The sequence below is a fragment of the Cupressus sempervirens genome, chromosome 2 (assembly GCF_028749045.1).
Source record: "Cupressus sempervirens isolate cs-2001-9-10 chromosome 2, ASM2874904v1, whole genome shotgun sequence".
In the NCBI taxonomy this organism is placed as follows: domain Eukaryota; kingdom Viridiplantae; phylum Streptophyta; class Pinopsida; order Cupressales; family Cupressaceae; genus Cupressus; species Cupressus sempervirens.
In genome coordinates this window covers 610,624,063-610,644,152 of record NC_143119.1, presented here as the reverse complement: position 1 = coordinate 610,644,152, position 20,090 = coordinate 610,624,063, and the positions used below count along the sequence as shown (strand labels likewise).

The following is a 20,090-nucleotide window of genomic DNA, read 5'->3' as shown; positions in this document are numbered from 1 at the left end:
TTGCCAGACTGTCTCAACTGAGCAAGGTCGCGAAAATAAATCTCTGGATCCTTCTTATCAAAACGCTCAACCAATCTATCCACAAAGTCCTGATAAGATGTTACCTGATTGTGCTGCAAAGTAACCATCCCATGTGACCACCAATCATGAACTGCACCTTCTAGATGCAAGGTGGCGTACTTGATGGCATCTATCTCAGACATAGGCCTTAATGCTAAGAAGGTGTCCAACTTATGAATCCATGTCTATGCTGTTATCTGACCGCTACCATCGAAAGATGGTAGAGTGAGTTTGCCAGCAGCTCGCTGCAACCCACTATCATGACCTCCCCTGGGCCTCCTGTTCTGACGGCTACTTCTCATATGCTCTCTCCTCTGGTTCAGATAGTGATCAAAGTTCAATAGTTCACGCACATGTGGTGGTAATGCCTACCATTCTGCAGTAGCAGCTCTGAGATCATCCTGAAAATCGTCCGGCAAGTCATCTTCTCCTATCTCTTGAGCCTCTTCTCTTAGGAAGGTGGGACGAGTAGGCCTATTTGCTGTCCATGATCTGCGCCTAGGAGCACCCTGTGAGCCTGCCACACTTCTATTATCATGATCAAGTGTACCTCTACCTTGTTCTTGAATCTTGGGCTGAACAACTCTCTCCATTATGGTAGTCAAAGCCTATAGTGACTGAGCTATTTCTTGCTGTCCGGTAGTCATGATTCTGTAAAACTCTCTGGTTTTATCGTCATCAACTCTGGGGAATCTCGGAGGACTCTGTGACTGTCTTTCACCCATATCTCTGCCCTTAAGTATTGTTCTCCTGCGAATATAATATCTAGAATATGGTTGCATAAAGATGTTCTACCCAACAGGATGGCAAGAAAACTACTCTGATACCACTATGATGACCCTCACTATATGGGTTACCAAAAAAACTCGATACTGAACAGTGGCAATTCGTCAAATACTTGGATGTAACCGTTAATTTGTATTGTCTCCAGCAAATTCACCGATTAATATAGATGTAACAAAATGCAATAGATAATAATACCAACAATGTTCAGGGAAGAATCTTATTACAAGCAAACCCTTTCAATATTCAATAACAATCAAATAATTGAATACAGAGCCCGGACTGGATATATATATAACAATATCAAAGAAAAAAACCTGAATTTGCTGTCACCATTAGTCGTCATGGGACTGTCAGATTTATTCCAAGTCTGCCTTACACAATCTGGAAGGAATGCTGATGCCGCCGACTTATCGCAACGACTGTTTGGGCCCGTGCACAACCGCTCAAGCTATGGAGATGAAACTGGCCGGATTTGGAATGAATTCTAAGTTGTCCTAGCTTAATCGAATGAATTTCCCCAATCTTGATGCAAATCGAGCTCCGCCAGGTCTGGAAAAGATCGCATTTGTCACTTGTGGAGAAGTTATACTGACACTTGCGGAATTATCCAAATTTGCGATTTCCTAAACTCCAACAGGTGATGGATGCTGATGGTCTGGATTGTGACTCAGATATTTTCTTGACCCGCCTGCCACTCCCGCTAAACTTGTGAAATACGAATCCTTTCATGCGGCGCCCAAACTATATTGTTACTGCTGCCGAATTCATCTCATTCGAATTTTCACAATGCGTGTGTTTGCCGAAAGATATGCCACGACTGGAGTGCGAGATCGAACCTGCGAAAATGTGCAGTATGTAATCCGTGAGCAACGCCGACTGAGAGAACTTGGAATTAGCGAGTCTCTACCCCCACAACCAACCCTTGGATATTCGCCGTAAATGGGTTCCCAGTCTGAGTCGGGAAGGATCCTGAAGTTACTGCCGGCTCGTCCAAACAAACCGCATAACCTTCTAATGTAATCGGTGACAGGTCATCCTAGCCCTGATCCGAATTTCGCATGTCAAATCTCTGAACCAACCAACTCGAATTTTGCTTGCTTGTGAATGAGTCGCTGCTTGGAATCACCCTTCCATTGGCAAAATTTAAACCGACTGTTTTTTGAGGTGTGAAACCAATTCGGGACTGATACTAAACAATTTCCTTCTTGATGCAAGAAACTCCAACTTGGCCTTAGGCCACAGATTTTCGCCCTGATGAAATGACTGTAACGTCACCTCCAATTTTGCAATAATTCGGATGATATTCCACACCCTCAAAATTGCTTACCTAAGGGAGTTTTGGTTCCCAAAGATAAATTGAGAATTTGCAGACCAAATGGCTACAAATTGCTCCAACTGAAATAGAAGTAGAATCCTCAAAACCGCTTGTCCCCAATGGGTGCCCCCTGCCCTCTATTTATTTACTTTTTGAGAAGTCGTTGGAAGCTTCCAGAACAACTTATTATAATAACTTATTATAATGTATTTTATTATTAATTAACTTTATAAAATTAAATAAATAACTTTATAAAGTTAAAGTGCAATCTCAGTTTGACATTAAAACAAGTAGGCCCCACTTACTGGATAATAACTTTCTGAGATCAAGAATGTAATCATCTGTCAACAGAATGACTCTCTCTCCAAAATCATTTGCCTACAAGAGTCAGTGATAGGCAAATCCCCGGTAAAAGTTATGTCACTAGAAAGGGGACATGACAGAGTGATGCCAAGTTGCATTATAAAAGAGGGCTTCATGAAGCAAATAGATCATTTTTGTCTATTAATTTTGATGTATTTTCTCGTGAGGGCTTTGAAGGTTGATTTCTTCTTGAGGATTGATTCCTCTTGATTTGGGAGTCCATTTGTTGTTGTTGAATAGCAAATTGGAATTGGATTCTAACTCTGGAATTTAGATTCTATTCATTGCTAAGGTATAGGGAATTGAATTAATTATTCAATCTGAATTTTGGAGTGTCTTTCTTACTGTATTTACTATTTCTGGAGGACGAATTCTTGATGCTTAAGAGTTGGCAATTCATATCTCTGCAATTTGCATTTGCAATTCAATCATATTATATTTTCTATTGGGCGTCATTCTTCTCAGTATTTTGGCATCATAAATCGCTGTTATCTTCAGCAAGCTGGGTGACAATTTAATTCTAAAATCTGTTTGTGATTGGGCATGTGATACCACTGTAATGAGCCCTGGGCTCTCAAACAATCTATGCTGAAGAAATGATTTTGCTTTTGTTTTTGAGGTTTTACAATTTTTGATACCACAATATAGCAACAAAATAGAAAATATTGCAATAATAGTTTCAACTCAGAATTTGAATATTTCATGGGGAATATACAGCTGAAAATTCCCAAATTTTATATCAACTTAGATACAAAGTATTTTCACAAAATATCAACAACCAAATTGATAAAATATCCCCTATTATCTAAATCAACAATACTTAGAAAAATTATAAGTTACAATCATGAACTTAGAAGTAAGACATGCCTTGAAACCCTCTAAAAGGAAGAATATCGGTAGCAAGAGAATCCTTCAACAAACAAATACAGCTGCAGATATGGAAAATGCTGCTCTATATTGCAGCAATTTACAACAGTATCACACGCTGAATCACAAACATATTTCAAAATTAAATCGTCACCTAGCTTGTTCAAGATAAAAGGGACTTATGATGCCAAAATACTCAGAAGAATGACGCCCAATAGCAGATATAATGAATGAATTGCAAATGAAAATTGTTGAGATGAATTGCCAACTCTCACACCAAGAATTTGTCCTTCAGAAATAGTAAATACAGTAAAGAAGACACTCAAAAATTCAGATTGAATAATTGATTCAAATCATTATACCTTAGCAATGAGTAGAATGCAAATTCCAGACTTAGAATGCAGTTCCAATTTGTTATACAACAACAGTAAATGGACTCCTAGATCAAGAGGAATCAATTCCCAAGAAGATAATTAACCTTCAAAATCCTCACAAGAAAATATAGTAGAAGCAATGACAAGAATGATCTATTTGCTTCATGAAGACCTCTTTTATAATAAAACTTGGTTTCACTCATACACGTTTTATTAAAATTGCTTCATCAACACACCTATTTATTAGAAGCTTCCATCTAATTCTTCTAAATAAATAACTTTCTAACACATGGCTTCATGAAGACACTTTTCACTTCATCAACACCTATTTATTAGAAGCTTCCATCTAATTCTTCTAAATAAATAACTTTCTAACACATGGCTTCATGAAGACACTTTTCACTTAAGAGGCTTCAACTTCACAACACCAAATTATAACATGAAATAACATAAAGTGCCTTTATAATAATGAAGCCTCATTAATGATTAAATAATAATTTGGCCACTAAAATAGTAATAACCCCCAAAATACTTATCCTTTAAATATGTCGTCTGAAATAGGAGTCATACCTATTATTTTCCCATGTGATCAAATGCACTTTTCTAAAATAGAAAGGGTTCCTCTCAATCATCACCCAACTTGCCATAAATAGAAGATGCATGAAACTAATGTCAAACACAGTCCAATTTGTGTCAAACAAAGACTAAACTGGAGCATACCGAATTGTGAAAAAGACAAGGCCCTACCATAGCCAATCTTCTGCCTCGGAAGACCCTCTAATTAGCCTACAAGGATCACAGTAATAGGTTAATCTCTCAAACTTTGATGCTGGTGAAAATGGGGACATTACAAATAACAAATTTGGATGTTCTACACTACAAAACTATCGAAAATATTAATGAAAAGAGGGAAGATGATAAGAAATCCCCAGATGCACGAAGGATGTAGGTGTGGATGTAGTAGAGGGAAATTGGTGAAGTCATTGAAGACACTAATTGGCTACTAACTCATACTCTTGGCTTTTCTTTTCCATGTGAGTAGCCTCCAACAAGGGGTTTTCAATCTTCTCTAACTTCCACTCCTCTCCTACAACTTGCACTTCATCTTCTCCAATTCCTACTCCTCTTGTAACTTTTCATCCCAGCTTTCCATTTCTCTATCTCGTTCCACTACTTGTGTCTTGTTTGGATAACTGTGTCTCTCTTAGTTAGCTGCCTAGCTGTTTTGGAAGACTACCTGATTTGCTTAGTCTTAGTCTCCTTGAGGGCTTCCACCCGTGCATGGTCTACCTCCATAAGGTAAGCCAACTGCTCCTGAGAGTTTCAGATATGATCGACCAACTTTTCCTGGGTAGTCTCAACTTGCTAAAGAGCTCGAACTCTCACTTGTGTGGCCTCCTCAATTGAAGCCATCTAATTAGAGCCTCGAAAGTGATCAACCAACCTTTCCTTGGTAGCCTTAGCTTGCCGAAGAGATTGATCTCTAACTTGTGTAACCTCAATTAAAGCCATCTATAAGAGAAAATGGACATAAATGTCCATGTAGTTGATCTCTGTAACATGAAGTATTGAGAGCACTTGGCATATCTTCTCTAACTGTCAATCTACATTGATGCCAAGAAGCCAATATCTTGGTCATCTCTTCTCTCAACCATCAATTTGAAATAAAGCATCTAAAAAAACTGCCTTCATATCCAATTTGCATGAAAGCTAGAATCATGGCCAATATCAATCTATCTAGACATCTTCTTGGCCTAATGCATCAATTTGGCCATAGACTAGAGCTCTCCCTAGTATTCTTATATAGGCCCCAAGAGGGCCCTATTGATGTAGGAGCATCTTGGGTTGCTTTGCTATCTTGCTTGTCTTTGTTGTTGCTGAGTTCCAATGTTGGCCGAGTTGCAGCTCCAACCGAGTTCGAGTTCTAGTGTGTGTGAAGCACTAGTATTCATCGAGTGCTATATAGGTCGAGCCTATTCCGTGACCATTTTGCCTGATCCTCGGTCATGTCCAAATCCTTCTTTGGCTGAGTTTCTCTGTGCATTGGTTCCTTTGTGAACCGACCTTTGTATTTAAATTTGTAGTCCTGAATTCAATGTAAGGATTGTGCATTGAGATATGTGGACTGTTATGTGGTTGGCCTTCTCTAATGTGAAGATCAAAAAATTTTTGTAAGCCGTTTTGGCTAGTTTAAATATAGGTGTCTAAGATTAGGGTAGGGAGGGGGAGATAGGAGGAGCGAGTTTTAAGAAGAGTGTTACCATGATTTCAGTTCCCCTATATTTTTCAAACTTCTAGGATTAGGGTTGAGTGAATGTGATGTCTTGTTTTGGGTCTAGTTTGCCATTTAGCGCTTCCTCTCTCATCTCTTCCCTAAGTTTACCTAGTTGGGAATCAATCAAGTCAAAGTGCATTCAAGTCCTGCTAGGTGATTTAGGTAGAAGTAAGTATCAATCCATTCCCAGATGAAAGGGAAGCAGTTCTAGTTCTCTGAGAATTTCTAACTTCATGGTCAAAGGTCTCTATCTAAAGGAGAAAGACATCTAAAAGGAGAGATCACACTACATTCAGAGCAGATGGCGACTAAAAGCATCGGGGTTGAAGCTTAGGACCAATGCCCAAATCATAGGAACATCATAGGAGCAAAAGAAATCAAATTGAATGCAGGATAAGTAGATAAATCCTCAGAAATGGTGAAAGAACCCGGTCAAAGGTGCTATGACTCTTTTTGAAATCCAATCAATGGCTTATATTTAATCCGCGCATCTACGTTGCAAAGTTGACAAGTCAATTGCTCTTAGAGATGGATCCTTGACTGTCAGATGAAGATCAGATCAAAGGTCATCGCAACATCGTACACTTGAACGGGAAGTTAAATCTTAAGTCGCAAAGTTGCCCACAAAGGGGCAGTCAATTTCACACGGTTAACGCAACATCGTAGGTGGCAAAACAGTTGAAGATTTTCAAGTTGCGAGAATGTGAAGAATGAACATGACAGTTAAGATTTAAGGCTATCACATGCTTGCAAGGAATTTAAGTTAATCATGAGTTAAGGCTGTGAAGCAGCGAAAGCCGAAGATCACATTGTCAATGATGATGTTGCTTCTGGATTTGATTGTGTAAGTTTTTTTATCATCAACGTTTCGGATCACACTCTGTGATCCATCATCAGGATGAGAGAAGGAAGTAAAAAAGTATGCAGACTAGCCAAGCCCAGCAGAATAAAAAGAAAGAAGAGAGGGGGAGGAGCACACAACACGAGGCAGAGAAAGAAAGAAATGAAGAGAAAGAATTTTTTAAAAAGTGGGGGGACAAGAGAAGAAAAAACAACAAGATAGAAGAAACACAAGAAAGAGGGAAGAGTAGAGAAATAACTCTTTAATTTATGAATCTATAGCAATAATTTTTAAGAGAGAATTAAAAGATTAAAAATATTAAAAATAAAAATAAACATAAATAATTGAAAAATAAATTAAATCAATCTAAAAATAAAAATAAAAATAAAAGAACCAAATGTATAAATATATATAATTATAAAGGAGAGATCGCAAAAGAACCCGAGACCAACTCGAAACACGAGACAAAGTAAATGAAAGCAAAAAATAAGAACATAAAAAAAAAAAAAAAAAAAAAAAAAAAAAAAAAAAAAAAAAAAAAAAACCATAAAAATACAAAATATTAAAAATAATGAATAAATTGATAAAATTAAAAAATTAGAAAAATAATAAAATTAGAAGACCAACAACATAAAGAGAAGCAAGCCGCACGCGAAAAGAAACAACCAAGAGACCGAAAAGAAGAGGACAGAAAGGAAGTAGAAAAAACAAAGAAAAAACAAGACAAAGAAGAGCCAACCTAAACACCTACAACACCACGAATGCATGCTTTCGTTCCATGGCAACATTAACTTCAGGTAAAAAAAAAAAAAAAAAAAAAAAAAAAAAAAAACCATAAAAATACAAAATATTAAAAATAATGAATAAATTGATAAAATTAAAAAATTAGAAAAATAATAAAATTAGAAGACCAACAACATAAAGAGAAGCAAGCCGCACGCGAAAAGAAACAACCAAGAGACCGAAAAGAAGAGGACAGAAAGGAAGTAGAAAAAACAAAGAAAAAACAAGATAATTTTATCAATTTATTCATTATTTTTAATATTTTGTATTTTTATGGTTTTTTTTTTTTTTTTTTTTTTTTTTTTTTTTTTTTTTTTTATGTTCTTATTTTTTGCTTTCATTTACTTTGTCTCGTGTTTCGAGTTGGTCTCGGGTTCTTTTGCGATCTCTCCTTTATAATTATATATATTTATACATTTGGTTCTTTTATTTTTATTATTAAGGGTAACCTGAAGTTAATGTTGCCATGGAACGAAAGCATGCATTCGTGGTGTTGTAGGTGTTTAGGTTGACTTTCAAATTTGGGTTGCGAAGCTACGAAAGGTAATTTGGGCGGTTAAGTATGCAGTGATCGCAACATCGCATGAAGTAATACAGTTAAGAGATTTTAAGTGGCCAAGCTGCGAACAGTAACTCAAATCATCAACGCATCTTGATCATCCAACAAAATTAGATCAACGCATGTTGTATTCCTATTTTATAAAGTCGCACGAGAAATAACCAATGTAGGAAAGCGAACATTTGACACGTGTGCACAAAGGAACCCATGAAGAAAGTCATCGCTACCTCGCTGCGGTTAGTAAAAGGAAGCAGTGAGCAGTTGCAAAGTGGCGAATAAGAGGAATCGCAAGGTTGCAAGCTAGAAAGCATTCAAGACATCCCAAGCTGCGAAAAGGCAAAGAGCATTTGACGGTTAAAGAAATCAGTTTTCGCACTGTCGCATGGGTATGCCAAGAGCGAAGATGTCAAGCTGTGAAGTTGTGAAATGAAATAACAATCAGTGAATTACAGCATCACATCGAGTAAAGGTATCGTATGAATGACAGTTGTGAAGAAGCGACTAGGGAAAAATAAAGAGGATTATTATGTTTTAATCCTGATCGTTGATTCGAGATCGACAACGAGAATTCAAACTTGATGTGACTGTTGAAATACAAATTACATGGATTTGGCGCCAAGGTGACCATTATAGATTAGAGAGGAATATGAACCATTTTGAGGGTTTCTAACCATTTCTGCTTTCTTTCTCTGATATATTGAATTGTAACCAATGACTGTTGGATTTCTGAGCGATTCAAGTGCTCTGTTACAGCAATTGATGAATCTGTAATTGGCCAAGAACCCTAAGAAGGGGCCTATATATGTAATTTTCCAAGTTAATGGAAAGGATCGACAAGTTTCATGCATTTTCTCCCCCTATAGAAAAGATTATTGAGAGAATCGAGAGGTGTATGGAATGAAGGATTAGATTGATGTCTGCAACTAGGTAACGTGATGTTTTAATTCCACTTAGAACTAGCATGCCTAGGCTTCTTTCATTGTCTCCTTCAGTTGAGCTAACATGCATGTAGGTTAGTCTTTCTGGAATTGTCGGACAAATACTTGTGAAACTATTAGTATTTGGGCTAATTACAATTTTACTGATTGTTAGTAGTATGGGTACTCAGAGTGCTATCTTTCATAGGTATTTCTGCTCTTTTCTAGAGCTGCATAACATCCTGCATTTGTGATGTGAAGTTAGGATTGAAGTGTGCTTGGAGTTTGCCACTGGGCAACCTTGACTAGTTAGAGAGCCAATTAGGGCCATGGATGTTCTTCTTCCATTACATCCCCTTGCATCCCATAGTCTTAGATGCATTTAGGAGTAAGAGTAGAGTTAGTGTTAGACCTCAAACCTGCCTAAGTTATTTATAGTTATGAGTAACTTGGTTAAATCCTCTTCTACTCTTAGGTTAAGAGCATACCTCCCTTTTTGATCAATTAAAAACATAATTCATTGCAAATCTTGCATATAAGGGAGTTGTACCCTTCAATTCAGGGATTAGTGACATTAGATTGCACTAGTCCAATCTTTTGTAGATAGCTTGTTTCTCATCACCTTGGGTATAAGAAGTCAAGGTAAAGCCAATTCAAGGTGAGGGACACTATTTACCAACAAAGAGATACAAATGATCACAGAGGATCAAGTTTAGGGTTGGGATTTGTTGTAAGATCGCGGATCTCGATTTGTAACTTGTAATCATTTTGTTGGTCGTAACCCGGAAGGCCTTACAGTCTAGCATATTTGTGAATAACTTGATGAATCTATAAGATGTTGTTTCTCTCTCTCCTTGGTGTTGTTCTCTGTGTTTTGCTTCCGTTGTGTTTACTCAACAAGGTGGTTTGATAGTTAGGTGTGCCCCTGGCCCTAATTATTCGACCTCCCTTGCGTTAGGCGGTATCAAAGCATGGTTCAATCTTGTGGAGATTGGATCGTGTAGAACCTTGATTGGTTTTGGTTGTAGGGTGACAGATTTGCGGATTTGACCCATAACTTGCACAGGGTTACAATCTTGCGGGAACCTATTTAACAAAATGGTTGGTGGTAGAGGAAATGCTAACAATGCCATTATGGACATGTTGAGACAAATTGCAGCCACATTACATGTTGTTAAGATAGCCCAAAGGAGAGGAGTACATCTTGATCATGAAGAAGCGCCAAACCCTAATCCTGAATTTGATGTGGAATCTGATGAGAAAAAAGTATTGCAAGTCCTGTCTAGGGCATATTCAAAGCCTGTTGTTGAAGTGACAAATTATGATGGAAGATTGGACACTAATGCTTTGTTGGATTAGATCTCTAAGATGGAAAAATTCTTTGAATTTGAAGGCACTTTTGATAATAGTAAGGTAAAGATAGTTGTTACTAAGTTGAAAGGTCATGCCTCACTTTGGTGGCAGCATTTGCAAATTGATAGACAAAGGAAGGGAAAAGAAAAGACATGAAGCTAGCTAAAGATTGTGAATAAATTAAAGAAGTTTCTCCCTGCTGATTATCAAGTGAATCTATTGAGGAGGATGCAAAATTTGAGACAAAAGGACATGAGTGTGAAGGAATATACTGAGGAATTCTACAGATTGGACATTAGATTTGGACATGTGGATGATGAGGTTGAGAAATTTACAAGGTACCTGAATGGTTTGAGATCTGCAATTCAAGATGAGATAAGCTTTGTGAAGTTGGATAGTGTGGAAGAAGTATACCAATATGCCTTGAAAGCTGAGATCTTGGAAAAGAAGCATGAGCAAAGACAAAAAGGTAGAGGTGGCAGATTTCATAGGCAAAGGTAGATCTTATAGAGAAAATACCAGACCTAATAATACAGTACCAGATAAGGGCAAAACCAAGTGGAAAATGAAGATAAAGGCAAGGTTGGGTGGAAAGGTGGTAGTTCTTATCGAAGTAGTTATGAAAAAGGAGGATTTAGTGGTACTTGTTTTAAATGTGGTGTAGAAAGGCATAGAGCCGTTGAATGTAACAATTCTAGGAAAAAAGAAAAGTTGTAGTAGTCGAAATACTCTGGTTCAAGGAGAACTTGAGGGTTCACCAAGTGGACTTGAGGCTGGAGAAAATCTAATGGTAAGGAAAATCTTGTGCAATGAGATAACTGATGATGAAGCTATCCTGAGGAGAAGTCTTTTAAAGACCAAATATAAGTGTTGAAAACAATTATTCAATTGTATTTTGTGATTGATGTTACACTCTAACCGACCAATGTCAATAGTAGCCGAGCTCAGAAGACTCCAGTATCAACCGAGCAGAAGTTCAGAAGAAGCCAAGTTCAGTGATCAAGTGCAAACCAAGCTAAGTCGGTCATTGAAGGATTCAAGTGTTAACTGAGTCAGGTCGGTTACCAAGGAACTCAGTGGTAACCAAGTGACTCAGTTTCAGTATCAGCCAACCTATAGCAGAACAATATTGTTTATTATTTTTTTTATGTAAGCCGACTTAGTGGATGTTAATTGTTTATTTGTAAAGGTATTCAAGCCGACTTGACTTTGGGTTTCATATATATGAAAGGTCAAGTCGTGGATTGAAATATGGAAATTGTGGAAGAAGATATGATGCATATAAATTAAGAGCAGAACATCCAAAGAGCTGCAAAGAATATTCTAATCAGGGAGGATCCAGAGGATAAACCAGAACAACGATCTGAATCTGCAAATCAATCGCTTCATTAATCAAGTCAATCATTGTTACTCTCTAACAATTGTAACAGTGAAGAAATCTCTTAACAGAGTTGACTTAATAGTCATTTTGTAAATCTTCTAACAAGGTGGCATTTCTAAATTGAAGTGTCTTAAGACCTCTAATCAGGCCACTCCTAATAGGGTGATTCAAATCCTTTAATAGGATCACATCTAGCAGTGTGTTTTGTAACCTTTAATAGGGTTGGCTCCTAACAGAGCTCACTTCAAAAAAGTGAAAAGTAGTAACTAGTTGCATTGGTGGTTTTCCCAAATTGAGTTTTCACGTTAAAACTTGGTGTTTCTTGTGTTCATGTTATTCACTTACTACTTTATCTTTCTGCAACTAAGTTACTAAAGGTTAATATACATTAATATCTCAAGATTGCTTTGTTAACCGAGATAGAGTGAATCTCTAGTTCTAACCAAGCTATGCAAGGATTTTAGTTAATAAGAAGTTTGTATTGACATCTAAGGGATTTGGAATTGTTTTAGTGGTCTTATAGAAGATCAAGATGTCTTACAAAAGAGAGATTCCTAAGTTGAATATAGACAACTTCAAAGCATGGCAGGAACTCATGAAGCTGAATTTGGGCACCATTAGAGATACAGGCCCAAGCTTCTTGGAGAACTAGTATGACACCTCTTGATCCTTTGACTGTGGATCAGATGGTAGATCAAATGAATCACAACACAATGATGATTGATATTGTTTCCTCTCTCAACTATTCAAAATTTGATGTAGTCAAAGATTGTCCTACTGCCTATGACATGTGGAACAAGCTAGCAAAAATCTATGGAGGAGATGACAATGTGAAAAGGGCCAAAGTAGAGATTCTAAAAGGCCAGTTTGATCAGATGAAGATGAAAGAAGATGAAAACATTGCAAAATACAGTGAAGGAATCAAGAGACAAGTATCTACACTAGGTACACCTCAACATAATTACATAGCAGAAAGAGAAAATAGATCTATCATGGATTGTGCAAGAACACTAATGATTGAGAAAAATGTTGCAACCAAATATTGGAAAGAAGCAATCAGCACAACAAATCATACCTTGAACCGAGTTCAACTAAAGAAAGAAAAGAGTAAAGAAAAAAGCAGCAAGGAACCTGAAGACTACAAAAATTTTGTTGACTTTGAGCCTAATACTTTACCAAAGGTACAAACAAATGTGACTAGGCAACAACAGATAGCATCACCACTACAGTCAACACCACCCAAGTCACCTAAGTCTACAATTTAACCCGAGTTGTAGCCAGTGCAACCCGAGTTGCAGCCAGAGCAACCCAAGTTGGAGATAGTTCGAACCGAGTCCTAGAAAGAGGAACTCAAGTCATAGACTGTGGGAACTGATGTAATATTCCCGTCATAAAATAAATAATTAAACAAACCTTTGTTAATGGGCCGATTGATTTAGTATATCTCGGACCCATTTTATTTAATTATTTCTGTAGGTAGGTATGGCCATCGGCTATCTTTGAACACCCTCGGAAAAGTTTCCCCGACGAGCATTTAAGCACAACATGTAGGTAGTAGTTGGATGCGATTTGGATTATTTCTTTATATTGTAAATTCCCTTTGGGATTCTCTATGGTTCCCCATTTTAGAAGTGAAAGATCTTCCCTACTTGGCTATTTCAGTTTCAGTGGGATTCAACCCCCACCCTATTCCGTTTGTGTATTTCTTGCTCGGATCTGGCAAATTGGAGCACCATATTTGTTGCCGGTTCATATATACATCTCTAGGATCAGATTGAATCAATTATTTTGTCATTATTTAACATATTCGGCGAGTGTACTGTCCTAATTTCTAGTGCAGCTCGATCTCCACATGTTGTACGGCCTCCAAGCCTGACCATATGGCCTCCAAGTCCAACCGTACGACCTCCAAGCTCTACCATGCGGCCTTCAGTTATACCATACGACTTTATCAATTGTTGCTCCACATACAGCCTACTTGTTCACCCCTCCTAATGATCTTCCATACCGTACGACCTCCAAGCCTTAACATACAGCCTCCACAACATCACCAAAGAAGATACCATATAGCCTATTCAGGCCTCCTTGTACGGCCACTGTGACCACGTCCATGTTTGGTCAAGAGTTTGATTCTGGAATTCAATAGGTTCACACATGAACCTACCTATTCCTGGGGGCTAGTTGGACAACGGAACATTATAGTGGTATCAAAACTAACCATCCTGCCAGCTTGTGGATAGTGAATGAGAGTTTATAGCCGAAAGAGAAGAAAATCTCATTCGGTTGATAGAATGGCAGAACAAGAACCCACTGCTGCCGAACTATTGGCGCCGCTAAGAGAACTTTCGAGGAATCAAGCACAGATCAGTGACACTTAGCGACTTATGGAGGAAATTTTCAAAAAATTGGCAGAGGATAAAATATCCAGTGAACAAAATGGTCACAGTGCGAACTTGACGTCGGGTAAGGCAAACCCTCATCCAACATGCTCTTGACCTTCCATGTCGTCTTTCCCTCCAAACCCTGCCGCCATCCCAAAAAATTCAAAGATGAGATCGGAAAGACAATTCAGGAACTACTTGAGAAAGGATGGATCTGTCCTAGTTCTACCCTTTTCCATCCTCAGTAGTATTGGTTAAAAATGATGAAACGATGTGCATGTGTGTGGACTACCGTGCGTTGAACAAAAAGACAATAAAAAATAGATATCCCATTCCCACGATCGATGAATTGTTGGATGAATTACATGGTGTGGTTTATTTTTCAAAAATAAATCTCCATTCCGAATACCATCAGATCTGCATGAGGGAAGAAGATGTAAAGAAGATGGCTTTTTGTTGTCACTACGAGCATTATGAGTTCTTGGTCATGTCGTTTGGATTAATGAATGCACCTGCTACATTCTAGTCATGCATGAATCACATCTTCAACAAATAATTGCATAAGTATTTACTAGTATTCTTTGATGATATCCTTATTTATAGCAAGATGCGAAAAAAACACCTGAAGCATCTAAATGAAGTCCTAAGGATCATGAAGACTCAATCCTTGTACGCCAAGCAATCCAAGTGTAAATTTGGGATGACAGAGATATTGTACCTGGGGCACGTTGTAGTAAATATGGAGTACAAGTTCACCAGGAGAAGATTCAGGCTATCCTTGATTGGTCTCCCCCAAAATCGCTCTCTGAGTTGCGAGGGTTTTTTGAACTATGCAGTTATTATCGAAGGTTTGTAAAAGGATTCTCTCAACTCAAAGCACCATTAACAAATCTGACAAAAAAAGGCTCTTTCCAGTGGAATGAAAAGTCACAACTCACTTTTGATAAGTTCAAAGAAGTAATGAGCACTTGCCCAGTACTCGCCTTACCTGACTCAAGTCAACCATTCATTCTGGAGTGTGACACATCTAGAGAAGGCATTGGCACGGTACTGAGACACCCCATAGCCTATGAGAGTCGGAAGCTTACACAAGCAGAGCGTCTATATTCTATTTATGACAAAGAGATGTTAGTCATCGTACATGCACTAACCAAGTTCCGACAGTATCTGGTGGGCGCCAAGTTTGTTGTCCATATTGATCATAATAGCTTGAGATATTTTCTAGAGCAACAAGACTTGAACAAGAGGCAACAAAAACAAGTAAGCAAGCTTCAAGCTTTTGATTTCAACATTGAATATGTGAAGGGAAAGAACAATGTGGTTGCAAATGCCTTGTCCACAAAACCTGCCATCTGCTTACTGACTCAGATTTCAGTTGACTGGAAAGCACGTTTATTGGTGGAATATTCCAAAAACACATTTGCCTATGAGCTAATGGACGGAAACACGCAGGATGATTGATACAAAGTGGTGGCTAACATCATTTACTATAAGAATCGGATATAATTTGGTGCTTGAATCCAAACTAAAGCAGAAAATCTTAAAGGAGATACATGCCTCACCCTTGGCTAGACACCCAGGTTTCCTCAAAACTTACAGACAACTTAGGGAGAGGTTTTCATGGAAAGGCTTTAAAGGAGACGTATTGCAGTATGTAAGAGAGTGTGCAGTCTACCAACAAAACAAATTTGAACATACTCTACCGCCGGGTTACTGCAACCTTTGCCTATACTGGAACAAAAATGGTAAAGTATCTAAATGGACTTCATTACTGGACTTCCCAAGGTGAATGGAAAGGATTGTATCTTTGTGGGAGTTGACTGATGAAGTATGCACACTTCTTCGCCATCTCTTTAGATTTCCAAGCCACACAGGTAGCAGAATTATTTTTTAGAGAAGTCTTTCGTCTACACGAGTTACCCCGAAACTTTTTTAGTGACCGGGATGGTCGATTTATCAGTATTTTCTGGAAAAAATTGTTTCGATTGGCAGGAATAGAATTGTCACCAAGTACTAGCTACCACCCTCAAACAGACGGATAGACGGAGATTGTAAACAAGTGGCTAGAAAGCTACCTACAAAATTACGTTTCGGCACAACAACGAGCATGGGTCAAATGGATGCATTTGGGAGAATACTGTTACAACACCACTTACCACATGTTCATCAAGATGGCCCCCTTCAAAGCACTATACGGGTATGAACCCCTTTCATTTGTCAACATGGTTTTGGATGACAGTCATGCACTAAGGGCCAGGGACTAGCTTCAAGATGGGCAAGACATCCTGAGATGTTTAAAAGAGAACTTACAAAGGGCATAGAATCAACATAAGATGTATGCCGATAGACACCAAATCGAGAGAAGTTTCGAAGTGGGAGACTTGGTCTATCTCAAGCTCTTGTCACACAGGTAGTCCTCATTGAAGGCAAAGGGGAAAGAAAAACAAAAGCCACGATTTTATGACCCTTATCGTGTAGCTCACCGCATCGCTGAAGTTGCCTATGAGCTAGGACTTCTAGTGGGAAGCCGCATTCATAACGTTTTTCATGTCTCTTGCCTAAAGAAAGCTGTAGGATAGAACATCACAGTAACTGCAGTCCTTCCACTGCTCAATGAAGAAGGAAAGCTCATATTGGAAACGGTTGAGATCATTGATATACTTGAGAAGACCCTATGGAACCGTACTTTGAAGGTATACTTGGTATGCTGGAAACACTTGCCGATGGACGATGCGGCCTGAGAAGGTGAACACATTCTACAGCATATGGCATTGCATTTGCTCGAGGACAAGCAAAGTTTGGGACGGGAGGAGTGTAATGTTCTCGTCATCAAATAAATAATTAATCAAAACTTTGTTGATGGGTCGATTGACTTAGTATATCTTAGACCCATTTTATTTAATTATTTCCGTAGGTAGGTCAGCTATCTTTGTACACCCTCGAAAAGGTTTACGGTATTTAAGCATGGCATGTAGGTAGTAGTTGGATGTGATTTAGATTATTTCTTTATACTACGAATTCTTGCTGGGATTCTCTGTGGTTCGCCATTTTGGAAGTGAAAGATCTTTCGTACTTGGCTATTTCGGTTTTGGTGGGATTCAACCCTCACCCTATTCCGTCTGTGTATTTTTTGCTCGGATCTGGCAAATCGGAGCACCTATATGTTGCCAGTTCATATATACATCTTTGGAATTGGATTGAATCAATTATTTTGTCATTATTTAACATATTTGGTGAGTGTACTGTCTTGATTTCTAGTGCATCTCAATCTCCACATACTGTACGGCCTCCAAGCCCGACCATACAGCCTCTAAGCTCTACCGTATGACCTTTAGTTATACTGTATAGCCTACTGTACGTCCTACCTGTTCACCCCTCCTCGCAATCTTCCATACCATACGGCCTCCACAACATCACCAAAGAAGATAATGTACGGCCTATTCAGGCCTCCCTATACGGCCACTACGACTCCGTGCACATTTGGTCTAGAGTTTGATTCTGGTACTCAACAGGTTCACACACGAACAAACCTGTTCCTGAGGGTTAGTCGGACAATGGAACATTACAACCAAGTCTCAGACAGGAGAAATAGAGCAGAGTTTAGAGTTTCACAAAACCTTTGAGCATGGTGAACCAAGTGAAACAAGTCCAGAATCTAGAAGAAAGGAACCTATACTTGTTAGAGATGTCAGAAGGCATCATGCACCTAAACAAATAGTTGGAGATCAGATAGAAGGCAGAATGATAAGAAACAAATTAAAAGGTACATGTTTGCTTACTGAATTTGAACCTAGAACTGTTATAGATGCATTGAATAATGAAAGTTGGATAGAGACAATGAATGAAGAGATTGAACAAATTGAAAAGAACAATACCTGGAATCTTGTTGCTAGACCCAATGACAAAAATGTAATTGGAACAAAGTGGGTATTTAGAAACAAATTGAATGAAAATGCCGAAGTATCAAGGAATAAGGCAAGGCTAGTGTGCAAAGGATATGCTCAAGAAGGTATAGACTATGAAGAAACATTTGCTCCTATTGCTAGACTTGAAGGGTCAGAACATTGCTTGCATATGTTGCATTCAAAGGATTCAAAGTGTATCAAATGGATGTAAGATCAACTTTCTTGAATGAAATTCTAGAGGAAGAAGTTTACATTGATCAGCTTGAAGGTTTCATTGATCCAAATAAAAGAGACATGGTGTGTAAATTACACAAAGGTTTGTATAGTCGGAAACAAGCTCCTAGAGCATGGTATGAGAAGCTACATGGATATCTAATAAAGACTAGTTTTCAGAGAACCAATGATAATAGTAGTCTATATACTAAAGGACTACAAAATAAGATATTGTTAGATGAAATATTTGTGGATGATATATTATTCACAAGTCATGATGACTTATGTAAATTATTCTCTGAAGAGATGAGGAAAGAATTTGAAATGTCAATGTTTGGAGAGATAAAATTCTTTGTTGGTTTACAAGTTCATCAAATGAAGGATGGCATTTACCTTACTCAGTCAATATATATCAAGGAGATATCGAAAACCTTCGGAATGAAAAATTCCAAACCACTTGAAACACCTATGTCTATTGGACACAAACTATCCAAGAATGATGATTCAAAAGAGGTAAATCAGATTACATACAGATCTATGATTGGGAAACTTCAGTATGTTGTTCACACAAGACCTGATATTGCATTAGCAGTTGGTATAGTTGCAAGGTTCTCTGCAAATCCCAGAGAAAATCATATGATGGCAGTCAAAAGAATTATGAGATATCTAAAAAGTACTCAAGACTATGGTCTATGGTATAAGAAAGGAGGAAACCTTGAGTTGAAAGTCTTTACTGATGCAGATTGGGCTGGAAGCATTGATGATAGAAAAAGTACTAGTGGAGGAGCCTTCTTTCTTGGAAAGAGGCTAGTGCCATAGACCAGTAAGAAGCATAATTGCATCTCTCAAACTACAGTAGAGGCAGAATATGTTGTTGCAGTAGTTAATTGTTCCAACACAGTTTGGATCAAGCAACTGTTGTCAGGAGTAAAGGAAGAAATCAAGGACCTAGTGGTTATCTACTATGATAACACAAGTGCAATCAACATATCCAAAATTCTAGTGATGCACTTTAAGACAAAACAAATTGCAATCAAGTATCATTTTTTGAGAGAATTAGTTCAAGATAAAGAGGTTAAATTGGAATACGTGAACACAAAGGAGCAGGTTGCTGGTATATTTACCAACCATTACCTAAGGATGCATTTTTGTATCTCAGAGGAAAGCTAGGGGTCATTCTTCTATCTGATGCTCACTAGAGTACAGATTGGTGATGCATCAACTAAACTGCATTGAAGATCTATCAAGTTAATGCAAAGAAGTCAGAGCTCACTGCATATGAATCAATACATAAGGTACATTATAAACTCATTATATCAAGTCTTCGGCATTTGATATCAAAGAGGGAGAGATTGAATATGTCATGTTCATATCAAAAGTAAAGAGGGAGAACTTGATCGGATGGAGTCTGAAGTTAAGATGTCAGAGGGAGAATCTCAGAGGGAGTTCTCATGGATGAAAAATTAGAATGAAACTAAGGATATTATAAAATCTTATAAATCATTTTGATTGCTCTAAGTTTCATTTGCTTATGACATGTTGTGTTGCCATCAACGCCAAAGAGAAAGATTGTTGAAAACAATTATTCAATTGTATTTTTTCATTGATATTACACAAATGTTACACTCTAACTGACCATTGCCAATAGTAACCGAGCTCAGAAGACTCCAGTATCAGCCGAGTAGAAGTTCAAAAGAAGCCAAGTTCAATGAACAAG

General features: G+C 38.0%; 1 protein-coding gene across 7 annotated transcripts in view; it reads right to left on the bottom strand.

Moving 5' to 3' along the window:
- LOC149574861 (uncharacterized) overlaps positions 1 to 20,090 on the bottom strand; it is a 217,364-nt gene that overhangs the window by 22,020 nt on the left and 175,254 nt on the right. The window lies entirely within an intron of this gene.